This window comes from Anolis carolinensis, chromosome 2 (genome assembly GCF_035594765.1).
Source record: "Anolis carolinensis isolate JA03-04 chromosome 2, rAnoCar3.1.pri, whole genome shotgun sequence".
Lineage (NCBI taxonomy): Eukaryota > Metazoa > Chordata > Lepidosauria > Squamata > Dactyloidae > Anolis > Anolis carolinensis.
In genome coordinates this window covers 245,905,077-245,917,794 of record NC_085842.1, presented here as the reverse complement: position 1 = coordinate 245,917,794, position 12,718 = coordinate 245,905,077, and the positions used below count along the sequence as shown (strand labels likewise).

Genomic DNA, 12,718 nt, shown 5'->3' with positions numbered 1-12,718 from the left:
CCATCTGGAGCTGGAATCCAGGAAGAAGGAAGGAAGGAAGGAAGGAAGGAAGGAAGGAAGGAAGGAAGGAAGGAAGGAAGGAAGGAAGGAAGGAGGAAATTTCTTTGAAGCTCTGCTCTGAATAAGGAGCTCCCTGTTGAATGCAATAGAATTTATTGCAGGGAGGGGGATTTGTCTTTAAATCTCAAAAAATCCCAAGAGAGGTTTTAAATTTCTTTTAGTATACTTACCGTATCAAAGCACAAGGAATTTTCCCCAGACTGTTTTTAGCAAAAATCCTAACTCCAGGAATATTTTTCTTCTTTTTTCTTTACTTCTCAGTGCAACTAATAAATAATAATTTTGATATTTACTGAGAAAAAAAATGAAGCTCCCTTAAGCCTTGCTTAAAGAAAGTTAGCACTCTGTTTCCTAGAATCGGCTTTCTCATAGTTCCATCAGCGATTATTGTATGCAATTATTTTTTAACAATTTCTTACCAAATCCCATAAGGTAGTGATTAAAACTTGAAAGCTTTAAAAAGGGGAAAAAAGAACTAAAAGAAAATATTAAAAAGTTTAATCAAGTGCTTTGGGCTCTGACTGCTTCCTTCCCTTGGGTCTGTGTCTTCTCCAATTCTAGATGAAAACAACCCATCCCTACTTCTTTTGGTCTATTTTTTTAAAATGGAAAAGTCATGTTTATGCTATTTTGGTGTTTTCTTCGAAAATAAGTACAGAAAGCTTGTGTTGTAGAACTCATTTCAAAATCACCTTTGCATATAGAATATTAAGTGTACTGCTTAAAAAAGATGGGGAGATATGTGTGATAGGAACAGTTGTGTCTAGTGTCTCCCGTGTCAGTAGGATAGAGAATCCGTTCTTGATTGTAATCCAGATTTCAAAAGAACTATTCATGGTGTTGAACCTATTTTGAAGTGCCGCATCTTGGATTGTTCATTTAAGATTTTATGAGATTTGCAGTCATCATTAACATGACAGCATTAGCTACCAGTGCACAGGAGTTGTTTTCTGGTACTTTAAGGAATGCATCCACAAAGGGTGACACAACCCATAGTCTTAATCCACCCCAAGGCAGTTGATGAATCCACTGAGAGGATGATGAACCAATTTGAGATTTCATTGACACTTCTGTAACTGCAGATCTCCTTTTCAACTTGGAGCTGCTGTAGGAAAAGTGACAATAACATCTAGGATGGACTTATTATTCTGTGGTGGCAGTTCTGCTAGGTTCTCCTGCCCCATCCTAAGCATTCTTATCCATGTTGGTCTTTCCCCTATGTTCCTTCAAACTGACTGCTCAGTGCAAAGAGATTTGGAAGGAGGTGCTACTTCTGTTCAGTTGAACATCGGTTGCATGTACCAGAGGCTCTGCTTTATTGGGGGCCCAACAGCTAGAACTTTTGCTTAGACCTCTCCACCAAGATGTGAGTTGATGTGCACTGTATATGCACAGTAATAAGAGGACAGGTATTAAATATGTATAGGATGACATGACTGCGACATTAAGCAAAGGCTCTGGGACGTATGACAAAATACAGTCAGGATACATGAGGAATTGGTTCCAGCACATTCCACAGGATACTCAAGTGTTGCCAAATCCCTGGCACAGCTACCTGACCAAGCTCTTCATCCAGGACCTGCAACCACAGCAACAGCAACAGGTATAATTTCTGGTGGGTGTCTATGACCTGCAGCAGCAGGGATATGCAATGTTGCCCAAGCTCGACCTAGGATGCCATCGTCATTCCAGTCTGCCTGTGGAACATCTTTGGGCAGGCATTTTTCTGCACGTTGTGATGAGATGGTGCCTTGATTGTCTGGTACTGGCTTCCACGTCCCTGGAACTCAAGTTCTCACTTATGCATCCTTGATGTACCATCACAAGCATTTACAGCCATATTTCTTTCACCACCAGTAGGAGCACTGGACTCCATGCTTTTTCTCTTGCAGGCAGATAAGTTTGAATCCTCATCAGCACTGTCCCACAGCTAGGGTGATGTGAATGCACAGATAGGTGCCTACATGGTGGGAAAAGGGCCGGAAGACCTTTTTCCCTTGCAGGCACTTAGCCACCCACAACTGTGAATTTATCACCTGCAGCAAAACTCTCTAGGGTTTTAAAAGAAAGCTGTAGGTATCCATAGATGTGGAACCCATGGATATGGAGGGCCAATTGTACTCACTCTGTAATATATACAGCAGTTGCTGTACAAACTGAGTACGTCCTATTTTAAAAATTAAAAGTGGAAAATCCTAGTTTGGGTGCATTATGATGTATGGGGGAGGGAGAAGGAACTTTTTTCAAACTTTCTCCCCCCTAATTACATTTCTCATCCACTCCCCCACCCCTACCCCAACACACACACACATTATTTGAAAGGCCGAGGTAACAGTTTGCCGGCAGAATGATAAAGGAATCAGGGGACAAAGAAATGTACGTAACAGCCTGGAGAGATAGATATTAAATACAACTAAGGAAAGGAGGCAATTTTAACCCCCAACTAGGGTTAGAATCAGCAGCTGCTTTTTGCACTATTACAGACCTTTATGCATTAAGAAAGCATCTATTTTAGGAAAGATATATTGTGCTGTGAGGCTTGGACTCAATTAAAATTATTTCTGGCTTTCCTGTGAGACTGTTTAATCCGTGCCACTGTGCTGACCTGCACAGATAGAATGGCAGCGCTACCTCTTAGTTCAACATTTATTCCTGTAGCACAGCATTGGCAGTCAGTTTCAAGCAGCTCGTGTAATAGAAAGACCTATTGCCTCCTTATCCTTTGTATTTAATAACCAACTAGAAAGGAGGACAGGGCATCCCTGCAATCTCACCCCAGTCTGATCATATGCTAAATGCTCAATGCTGTGTGAACTGGGGTGTTTCATCCATTGGTGAATGTTTTAGAGAAGAAGAAGAAATCTTGTTCATTTCCAAGGTCCTCTGTGCTTGGCAATTTCAAGGTGGGGAAATGCTGGTGGTTTTGAAAATTATGCATGATTTGAAGAAAGCAGTTTTTTTTAAAAAAAGATCCACCATTCTATCCCTTTTCTATTGTGAGGCCACCCAGTGAAATAATTATGAACTGATTTCAGCAACCCTTTTACACTACACAATTACAGTACTATGATTCCACTAACTGTAATGAATGCATCTTATAGAATTTGTAGTTTTGTGAGTTAATTGGAACTTTGTGCAAAAGGCTCTAGTGCCACTCCAAACTACAAATCCCAGTGTGCAGCTGTGGCAGTTAAAATGGAAAGACCATGCTATGTAAAAATAAGCCTTTGTTCATTCTAAGTTTTTTTTTTGTATGTGCATGTCTCCAAGTTGCCCATTGACTTATGGTGACCCTATGAATGTCATAGTTTTCTTGGGATGGAATACTCAGAGATGGTGTTACCAGTCCCTTCCTCTGAAAAATAGCCAATAGCACTTGGTCTCCACTGACAGTATCCCATCCAAGTACTCCGTTTCCAAGATCAGACCACATCTGGCACCTTCGGGCAGTGGTTCTCAAAGTGTGCTGAACAGAGTCTTTGGGACTCCACGAAGCATCTTGAGGTTTCCTCCTCCCGCTCCAAGCTTCATCTCCTCTTCCCTGCTCCTCCCCTCACCTGCCTCCCTCACCTCCAAAAGCCTTTTTTCCTCACCAACAGATGGCATCTCGCGTTTCTCCTATCATCATCATCATCATCACCACAAAGGCTGGATGGCCATCTGTTGTGGGTCCTTTGATTTATTCTTTTCCTGCATGGCAGAAGGGGGTTAGACTGGGTGGCTCCTGGGGTCCTCCCCTGAAATACTGTTCAATTTAGGTTTATTAAAATTGTTCTTCATTTTAAATATTATACTGTTCTTTCTTTCTTTTTCTACTACAAATGGGATATGTGCAATGTGCACAGGAATTTTTTTTCAATTAGTTTGCACAAACACTCTCCACCCATCTGCCACTGGCCCAGTTTGTCCATGCCTGATATATATATATATATATATATAATGTTATATAAGCCTTTACTGGGGCTCCACAAGAAACCTTTGCTTCAAAATGGGCTCCACAGCTGAAAAAAAAAATTGTGACACCCTACCTTAGGGTATTTAGGTCCTAGTTTAAAGGTAAACATGGTTCAACTATTATTAGTTGTAAACAGCTATGTCCATTATACAGAATTGGAAAGACCTGTGATTCTTCAGAAGAGCCGATTCTTTCCAGGTGCGGGTGCTATGTGGATTGGGTCCAAGGATCGTGTCACATAACTTCCGGCGCCTGTCCACACAGCTGTCTCAGGTTTATTTGGGCTCCTGAAGCCCAACAAACCCGACACAGCCCCCCAACCAGTATGGCCAGAGAGAGTCATACTGAGTGGATCTGATCAAAGTTGTCATCCAAAACAACTATGGTATCAACTTGTTCAGTCTTAATATAGAATGTTCAGGCTGACATGCCAAATGAATATATGATGCCAGTTGGGGACAGAAAAAGAAATCCATACCTTATAAGCCCTGGGTGATCTGGGGTACAATAACACTCTAGAATTAATACAATTAGACACCACTTTAGCTGCCATGGTTCAATGCTGTGAAATCTTACTATGAAGTTGTAATTCATAGTAGCTTTAGTACAGCAAGTTAAACCACCAGCTGCAGTAAATCTTGTCAATCGAAGGTTGTCTGTTTGAAGCCTGGGTCAGGGTGAGCTCCTAGCCTTTAGCCCAGCTTCTGCCTACCTAGCAGATCTAAAGCAAAATGTGAGTAGGTAAATAGGTACTACTTAAAAGTGGGGAGGTATTTAGGCAGCCATAAGGAAAATGCCAGAAAAATGCCTGCAATACAATCATGGAGGAAGTTTACGAACAAAAGCTCTTCAGCAAGGAGATGTAGCGACAGCACCCCCCATGGTCGGAACCGAGCACAAGCCTCCAAGATGCCGAAGATGGGAAACTCCTGTGTATACCTCTATCTATGTTCAATTGTCTATCTTGTCAGTGTATAAACGGCATTGAATGTTTGCCTTATATGTATGTTCTGTGATCCGCCCTCCCTTTCAGGGTGAGAAGGGTGAAATATAAATACTGTTAATAAATAGTTTTACAAGGTTTTTAGCTTTCTCTGCTAAAGTGTGCTGGTGCCTCACCAAGCTAGAAATCACAGAATCCCATAATATTGAGCCATGGCAGTTAAATTGGTGTCAAGCTGCATTAATTCTACAGTGTAGATGCAGCCTGAGATGTCCAATTCGGTTCCCATGTTCCCTAGATCTCCAGGTAGGACTGAGAAAAGCTCCCCTCGGAAACCCTGAGGGTTCCTTAGCAAGATGGACCAATGATCAAATTGACTAGAAAGCAGTTTTCAATGTCCATGTCATGGTTTAGATTCGCTAACTGTAGCCTATGGTCAAACAGCTAACATTTCCTGCCTGAGAAACCTCTTTCAGACACATCAAACAGCCAAATTAATTGATGCATTAATGTTTCCGACTGTGGTCTGAAGGCAGAGTTCCTGTGTTAAACTCCTGTCAGCACATGCTGCATTTGCTTCCCCAGAAAAGAGAGATGAAAAAAGAGGAGAGGGAGGGAGAAAGGAGGAGGGTGGAAATGAAGCAAATTAAAAGTTAAGTCATTTCATGTCAGCCTGTCTCTGCAATCACTGACCTTAGTGGCAGTACATGCCTCCAATTATTTTGATAAATCTATTTTACCTTTACAGAATTATAACCATAGCAACATTATCTCTCCATAACAGAGAGGAATTTCCATTTTCATGCCTATAAGGGTAAAGGATAGTGACAAAGTGGTGGAGCGGGTGGAGGTGGGGGGATAGTTTTGCTTGGCTTTGATCTTGACAGTACTAAACACAATCTAGCAGAAATGGGGATGTAAATAACAATCTGTTCTTATTATCACAGTTGTGCTCAGAGTTCAAACCTCTGGACTTGTTGAAAGCCTGGCCCATACAGGCAGCCATTTCTCCATGGCTTCATAACATGCAGGATATATGTGGTTTGAAGCTTCTGTCCCACAGGGAGCCCCCTTGATAGAAAACCACTTTAAATTATGAATCATATGATGGAGTGTCAGATGGTATCAGCAGCAGGAACCATGCCAAGTTTGTGGACCATGGTATGTTTCAATAGTCCTCACAAAATTCCATACTGGAAATCATATACAGTCAGCCCTCCACATTCGCTGTGGTTATGGATACAGGATCCCTGCGAAATAAAAAACTATAAATAACCTGAGAGAAAAACTATAAATAACCTCTCTATGAATTTTTAAGTTCTCTGGGACAACTCTGTGGTCAATATTTGCTGGAAACGGAATGCAGAATCTCATTGGAGAACCTAGAGATTCTTAGAGAATTCCTAGAAAATTCTCTAGGTCCTCCAGCATGACCAGAGGAAGTTGGCTATAAAGTCACACTGGAGGACATAGAAATTCCTACAGAGAATGTTTTTAATCAGATCTCTGAATAACCTTCTCCACAAGATCTAGGGATCTTCCACACAGGCATATAACCCAGAATATCTTGGCAGATAATTGAAAATATCTGCTTTGAATGAAGTTATCTGAGGGTTGTTGTTTGTTTTCCGGGCTGTATGGCCATGTTTCAGAAGTATTCTCTCCTGCTGTTTCGCCCACATCTGTGGCAGGCATCCTCAGAGGTTGTGAGGTGTTATCTGAGTCCACATTACCATATAATCCAGTTCAATTTGGATTTTATAAAGCTGTGTGGAAAGGGTCCTATGTTTTAAAGCTAGTTGTTAGTTTGGGGGGGGGGGGGATAAATCCATTAAATGATTTGTGAGGAATTTAAGGGCCTTTCTACACTGCCATATGAAATCTAGATTATCTCATTTGAAGTGGATTATATGGCAGTTTAGACTCATATAATTTGGTTCAAAACAGACAATGTGGATTATCTGCTTTGATAATCTGGATTATATGGCAGTGTAGAAGGGGCCTAAGTAAATACCAGCTATTGTAATCCTCCTTGAGCCCCATTCTTAAGAGAAAAAGTGAATTATAAAAGCATTAAATCTAGTAATCATATAAAAGTAATGTGCAAGTGAGAGCCAGCATTGTGCAGTGACTTGAATGTTCAGCTATGGCTCTGCTATGAAACCATACTGGGTGGCCTTGGGCAAGTCATATTCTCTCGGCTTCAGAGGAAGGCAAAAGCAAACCACTGAACGAATCTTGCCAAGAAAACCCCATTATAGATTTGTCTTCTGTCAGAAATAAACCAGCTAAGTTGTGCTGGAGAACCTTGAGATTCGTATAAATGTGTTCTGAGGTTTTAAAAAATGCCAATGTTTATATTTGCAATTTTTTATGTTTGCAGGGATCACAGGGTTGTTGTATGTCTTTCGGGCTGTGTGGCCATGTTCCAGAAGCATTCTCTCCTGACGTTTCGCCCACATCTATGGCAGGCATCCTCAGAGGTTGTGAGGTATGGAGAAAACTAAGCAAAGAGGTTAATATATATCTGTGGAAAGTCTAGGGTGAGAGAGGTCAGTATGAATGTTGTGTAGTTAATCACTTAAATTAGCATTGAAAAGCTTATCTGCTGTCTTCTTCCTGCCTCTGGGGCATCCTTTGTTTAGAGTCGTTAACTGCCCTAGGTTGATTCATGTCTGGAAACCCTCTGTTTTCAGAGTATTGCTTTTTATTTACTGTTCTGATTTTTGAGTTTTGTAATACTGGTAGCCAGATTTTGTTCATTTTCATGGTTTCTTCCTTTCTGTTGAAGTTGTCCACATGCTTGTGGATTTCAATGGCTTCTCTGTGTAGTCTGACATGATAGTTGTTAGAATGGTCCAGCATTTTTGTGTTCTCAAATAGTATTCTGTGTCCAGGCTGGTTCATCAAATGCTCTGCTATGGCTGATTTCTCTGGTTGAATTAGTCTGCAGTGCCTTTCATGTTCTTTGACTCTTGTTTGGGCGCTGCGTTTGGTGGTCCCTATGTAGACTTGTCCATAGGGACCACCAAACGCAGCGCCCAAACAAGAGTCAAAGATGCAGAGGACTGATTGTGTGTACTTAGAGACATGTTTTCCTTTGTAATATATGTCAGAGCTTGGGAAAGTTACTATTTTGGACTATAACTTTCATGACCAGTGTCATGCTTTTTGGGGAATTCTGGGAGTTACAAGTCTGAAAAGTATTTTCTTCCAGCCTCCAGAATAGTAATCACAATTCCTTTACAAATAAAATAATGTTCCAAGGGGGAAAAAATATACTTTAAAATTAGACATTTTACCATATTCAAAAAAGGGAAACCATATTTAGTTCTTCATCAGATAGGAGGGGAATTGTACCGACTGAAAGAAGATGTGAGTGTGTGGGGAAGAACCCGGAGCTAAACAGACAAGCAACAGAACAAGGAAACTTTCCCTGTGTTTCCACTGCTGCAATATCAGCTCCAAAAAAACTTTCAAATAGAAAACCCTCTAAAAGGATTCATGCCCCTTTTCATATTTTGTAATTTAATAAAGCCAAGGCTCTGAGGGGGCAAAATGATTAAAATCACAGTATCAAATAAAACAAGCCAATGATTAAAATCTCATTTTTGCAGGGTCTTGTCTTTCTTTGTCTTCAGATAAGTAGAGTAATAGCTGCCTTTAGCAAAGTGGTAATAACCATTTCAGTACTAGAATTCCCAACAGCAGGAGCAATGCTTTCATAAAGGAATATGGAGATCTGAGCACAGCCGTATTTAGATCTTTAAAAGAACATTGCAGGATAGAGGAAATGAAGCTGCCAGGGATATTTTTTTTGTCCTGAAACTGAAAGCAAGTGAATGTAATTGGCACAAGAAATGCTGAAATGTTCAGTTTGGAGCCAGAGCTGTGCCGAAACACAGAATCTACTGTTTCAGGCAGAAAAATTGCACCCTTTCCAATCCTTACCTACCCCACTTCTTATTTTAATATTTCAAAGATTCCCTAACTTAGGCCTACTGTTTTGTCAGGAATTTGTAAATTCTCAAACAGAAAATGATGAATGCTTTCTACTCTCTTTGGAGTAAATCTTTTGAACTTCATTGAGCTCGGGGGTATTTTTCAACCCCGTAACCACCCAAATTATTGAGTGTTAACAGTTAGGGTTAGGACTAACTTTGCCATTTTGGACTCTGTGAACCTACTCAGAATTTCAATGCCCTCTCTCAAATGAGTCCAACATGCTGACAGACATATGTCGCTTCTGCTTCTCATAATATGGGACATTTTTGCTCATTGAGACCAAAAAGCACTCCAATGGGAAACTGCAGTAAATTTGGTGGAATATTTTTGTAACTGCCATTTCTGTCTGTTCAAACCAAAAACAAACAACAATGATTAAAACTTGGGAAGGACCAACAATATCCTGCATCGACTGCTTGGTTTGTTCTTGTTAACTGCTATCAAGTGAAGCTTGACTTATGATGATTCTATGGATAAGAGACCTCCCAGTCATCCTATTTACAGCAGCCCTGCTCAGATACTATAGATTTAGGGCCATTGCTTCCCTGAACATGTCTATCAATTTGGAAGGCACTCTTCCTCTTTTTCTATTGCCTTTCATCTTACCAAGCATTACTGTCTTTTCTAGTGAGACATGTTTGGGCAAAGGAGGATCATTAAGCTGCCAATCAGGGTGCAAGAAGGATGAAGTTTCCAGCTCCTTCATGTGAGTGAGTAAGTGAATGAGTGAGGTTCTAACCAGGAATTGCTTCTGTAGTTATGATTGGCAAAGCCTCACCTATTGGGTGAGAGGGGGGCAGAAATATCTTCAACATCACATCCGGATAAGAAGATGAGCAGATCTCCTTTGTTCAGTGCAGAAACTGGCTATGTAGCCTTATTGAATTCAGAGCAGTTACTAGGCTTGAGCGATCCACGAAAAATTTGATTCTAAACTCGTTTCAAAACTAGAGGGGGGCAGCGTTTCGTTTCTGAAGTCATTTCCGAATTTTGCCCTCAAAAAAATTCGAAATTAACGAAAATTCGTTATTTTCTAAATTAATTCGTTAATGGCGGACGCGCATGCGCAGTGCCCCAAAAACAGCCCCAGAGGGGGGGGGGAGTTAGGGGGCTCTCCTGCACTCATTTTTTCAGCTATACTGATCAAATTTGGTACAGTGGGAGAACACAATCCACCCTGCTTGTTCGCTAAATTGCAGAGCGTTTGCCCTTTCCTAAGATTTATTGCACAATTTTATAGTTCATATAAAAAAACTTTATTTACCAATTGCAAAAAATCTGTTCCTACTTTTGAATAGTTATTTCCTGTTCATTCAATAGGGGTTCCATCACTGTGAAAGTTCTTCTTCTACTTGTGTAACATTGTTTCAGTGCCCGTAAATCTGTCAAAATGTTAGGGCATTGGGGGCCATTGGCCAAGAGACACATTTTGCTGCCTGCCACAATGCGCAATGACTTTCCCCAGGCATCCATATTGGAGGCCATTATACCCCAGTGGTCAAGCCCCTCCCCCTCCCAAGAAATGTAAGATTTGTGCGACGTTGGTTTGATTTATTGCCTGATGGCAAAATGGGGGCTTGGATCCCACTCCCCTGGGGAGCCGGCCACCGTGGGCCGTCTCCCACCCCCGCCCCTTTTCCCAAAGCAGCAGGGCGTGGGCTTAAACTGCGGAAATAGACTTGGGGGCATGGATCCCACACCCCTGCCCCTTTCCCTAAAGCAGTAGGGTGGGGGCTTAGCTGCTGAGATACACATGAGGGTTTGGATCCATTAAAAGCACTGGCAGGGGGAGTGGGAAAAATTGGAGCAAAAAGAAAGAAAAAATCAACGTGGTGATCCGAACCGCAATGTCCAAGATGGAGAAAAAAGAAGAAAGAAAAAATCCCCGTGGGGATCCGAACCCCAATGTCTATCTCAGCAGCAAAGACCCCACCCTGCGCCGGCCACAGTTGGCCGGCATGCATCCCGTAGAGAGAGAGAGAGAGAGAAAAAAAAAACCAGAGGACCACGTCCCAAAGGAAGGATCTTGGAAAAATTGCCCAAATATGAACGGAAGGACAGCCGCGAGAGAAGAGAGATGCGGTGCATTGTGGGAAACACGACCACGTAGGACGAGAGGCAGCAAAAACAAAAGAAAAGAAAAGAAAAGAAAAAAGCCACAGGCAGCAAGGCCCACACATTAAGCCGGGCCGGCCACAGTTGGCCGGCATGCATCCCATAGAGAGAGAGAGAGAAAAAAAAAACAGAGGACCCCGCCCCAAAGGAAGGATCTGTGCAAAATTGCCTAAATATGTACGGAGGGACAGCTGCGAGAGAAGAGATATGCGTTGCATCGAGGGAAACTTGACCACGTAGGCCGAGAGGCAGCAAAAACAAAAGAAAAGAAAAGAAAGAAAAAAGCCCCTGGCAGGAAAGCCCACACGTTGAGCCGGGCCGGCCACAGTTGGCCGGCATGCATCCCTGAGAGAGAGAGAGAAAAAAAGAGGACCCCGCCCCAAAGGAAGGATCTGTGCAAAATTGCCCAAAGGGGTGCGGAAGGACAGCCGCGAGAGAAGAGAGCTGCGGTGCATCGAGGGAAACTCGACCACGTAGGCCGAGAGGCAGCAAAAAGAAAAGAAAAGAAAAGAAAGAAAAAAGCCACAGGCAGGAAAGCCCACACGTTGAGCCGGGCCGGGCACAGTTGGCCAGCATGCATCCCTGAGAGAGAGAGAGAAAAAAAGAGGACCCCGCCCCAAAGGAAGGATCTGTGCAAAATTGCCCAAAGGGGTGCGGAAGGACAGCCGGAGAGAAGAGAGATGCAGTGCAACGTGGGAAACACGACCACGTAGGACGAGAGGCAGCAAAAAGAAAAGAAAAGAAAAGAAAGTAAAAAGCCACAGGCAGCAAGGCCCACACATTAAGCCGGGCCGGCCACAGTTGGCCGGCATGCATCCCATAGAGAGAGAGAGAGAAATAAAAAACAGAGGACCCCGCCCCAAAGGAAGGATCTGTGGAAAATTGCCTAAATACGTACGGAGGGACAGCTGCGAGAGAAGAGAGATGCGTTGCATCGAGGGAAACTCGACCACGTAGGCCAAGAGGCAGCAAAAACAAAAGAAAAGAAAAGAAAGAAAAAAGCCCCTGGCAGGAAAGCCCACACGTTGAGCCGGGCCAGCCACAGTTGGCCGGCATGCATCCCTGAGAGAGAGAGAGAGAGAGAGAGAAAGGACCACGCCCCAAAGGAAGGATCTGTGCAAAATTGCCCAAAGGGGTGCGGAAGGACAGCCGCGAGAGAAGAGAGATGCGGTGCATCGAGGGAAACTTGACCACGTAGGCCGAGAGGCAGCAAAAACAAAAGAAAAGAAAAGAAAGAAAAAAGCCACAGGCAGGAAAGCCCACACGTTGAGCCGGGCCGGCCACAGTTGGCCGGCATGCATCCCTGAGAGAGAGAGAGAGAAAAAGAGGACCCCGCCCCAAAGGAAGGATCTGTGCAAAATTGCCCAAAGGGGTGCGGAAGGACAGCCGCGAGAGAAGAGAGAAGCGGTGCATCGAGGGAAACTCGACCACGTAGGCCGAGAGGCAGCAAAAACAAAAGAAAAGAAAAGAAAGAAAAAAGCCACCGGCAGCAAAGCCCACACGTTGAGCCGGGCCGGCCACAGTTGGCTGGCATGCATCCCTGGGAGATCGGCCCGGCCCTACACAAAGTTTTCTGCTTTTGCGACCTTTGCCTCTACCCACGCCAACACCCCACCACCCAAGGGGAAGGGCATGTTTTA

General features: G+C 43.0%; 1 long non-coding RNA gene across 1 annotated transcript in view; it reads left to right on the top strand.

Moving 5' to 3' along the window:
* The window catches only part of LOC134296615 (uncharacterized), a 308,069-nt gene extending 300,200 nt beyond the window's left edge, over nucleotides 1–7,869 (top strand). The window contains exon 4 of the long non-coding RNA XR_010003411.1: nucleotides 7,342–7,869. This is a non-coding gene — a long non-coding RNA (uncharacterized LOC134296615). The remainder of the gene's footprint in view (nucleotides 1–7,341) is intronic.
* The last annotated feature ends 4,849 nt before the right edge of the window (nucleotides 7,870–12,718 follow it).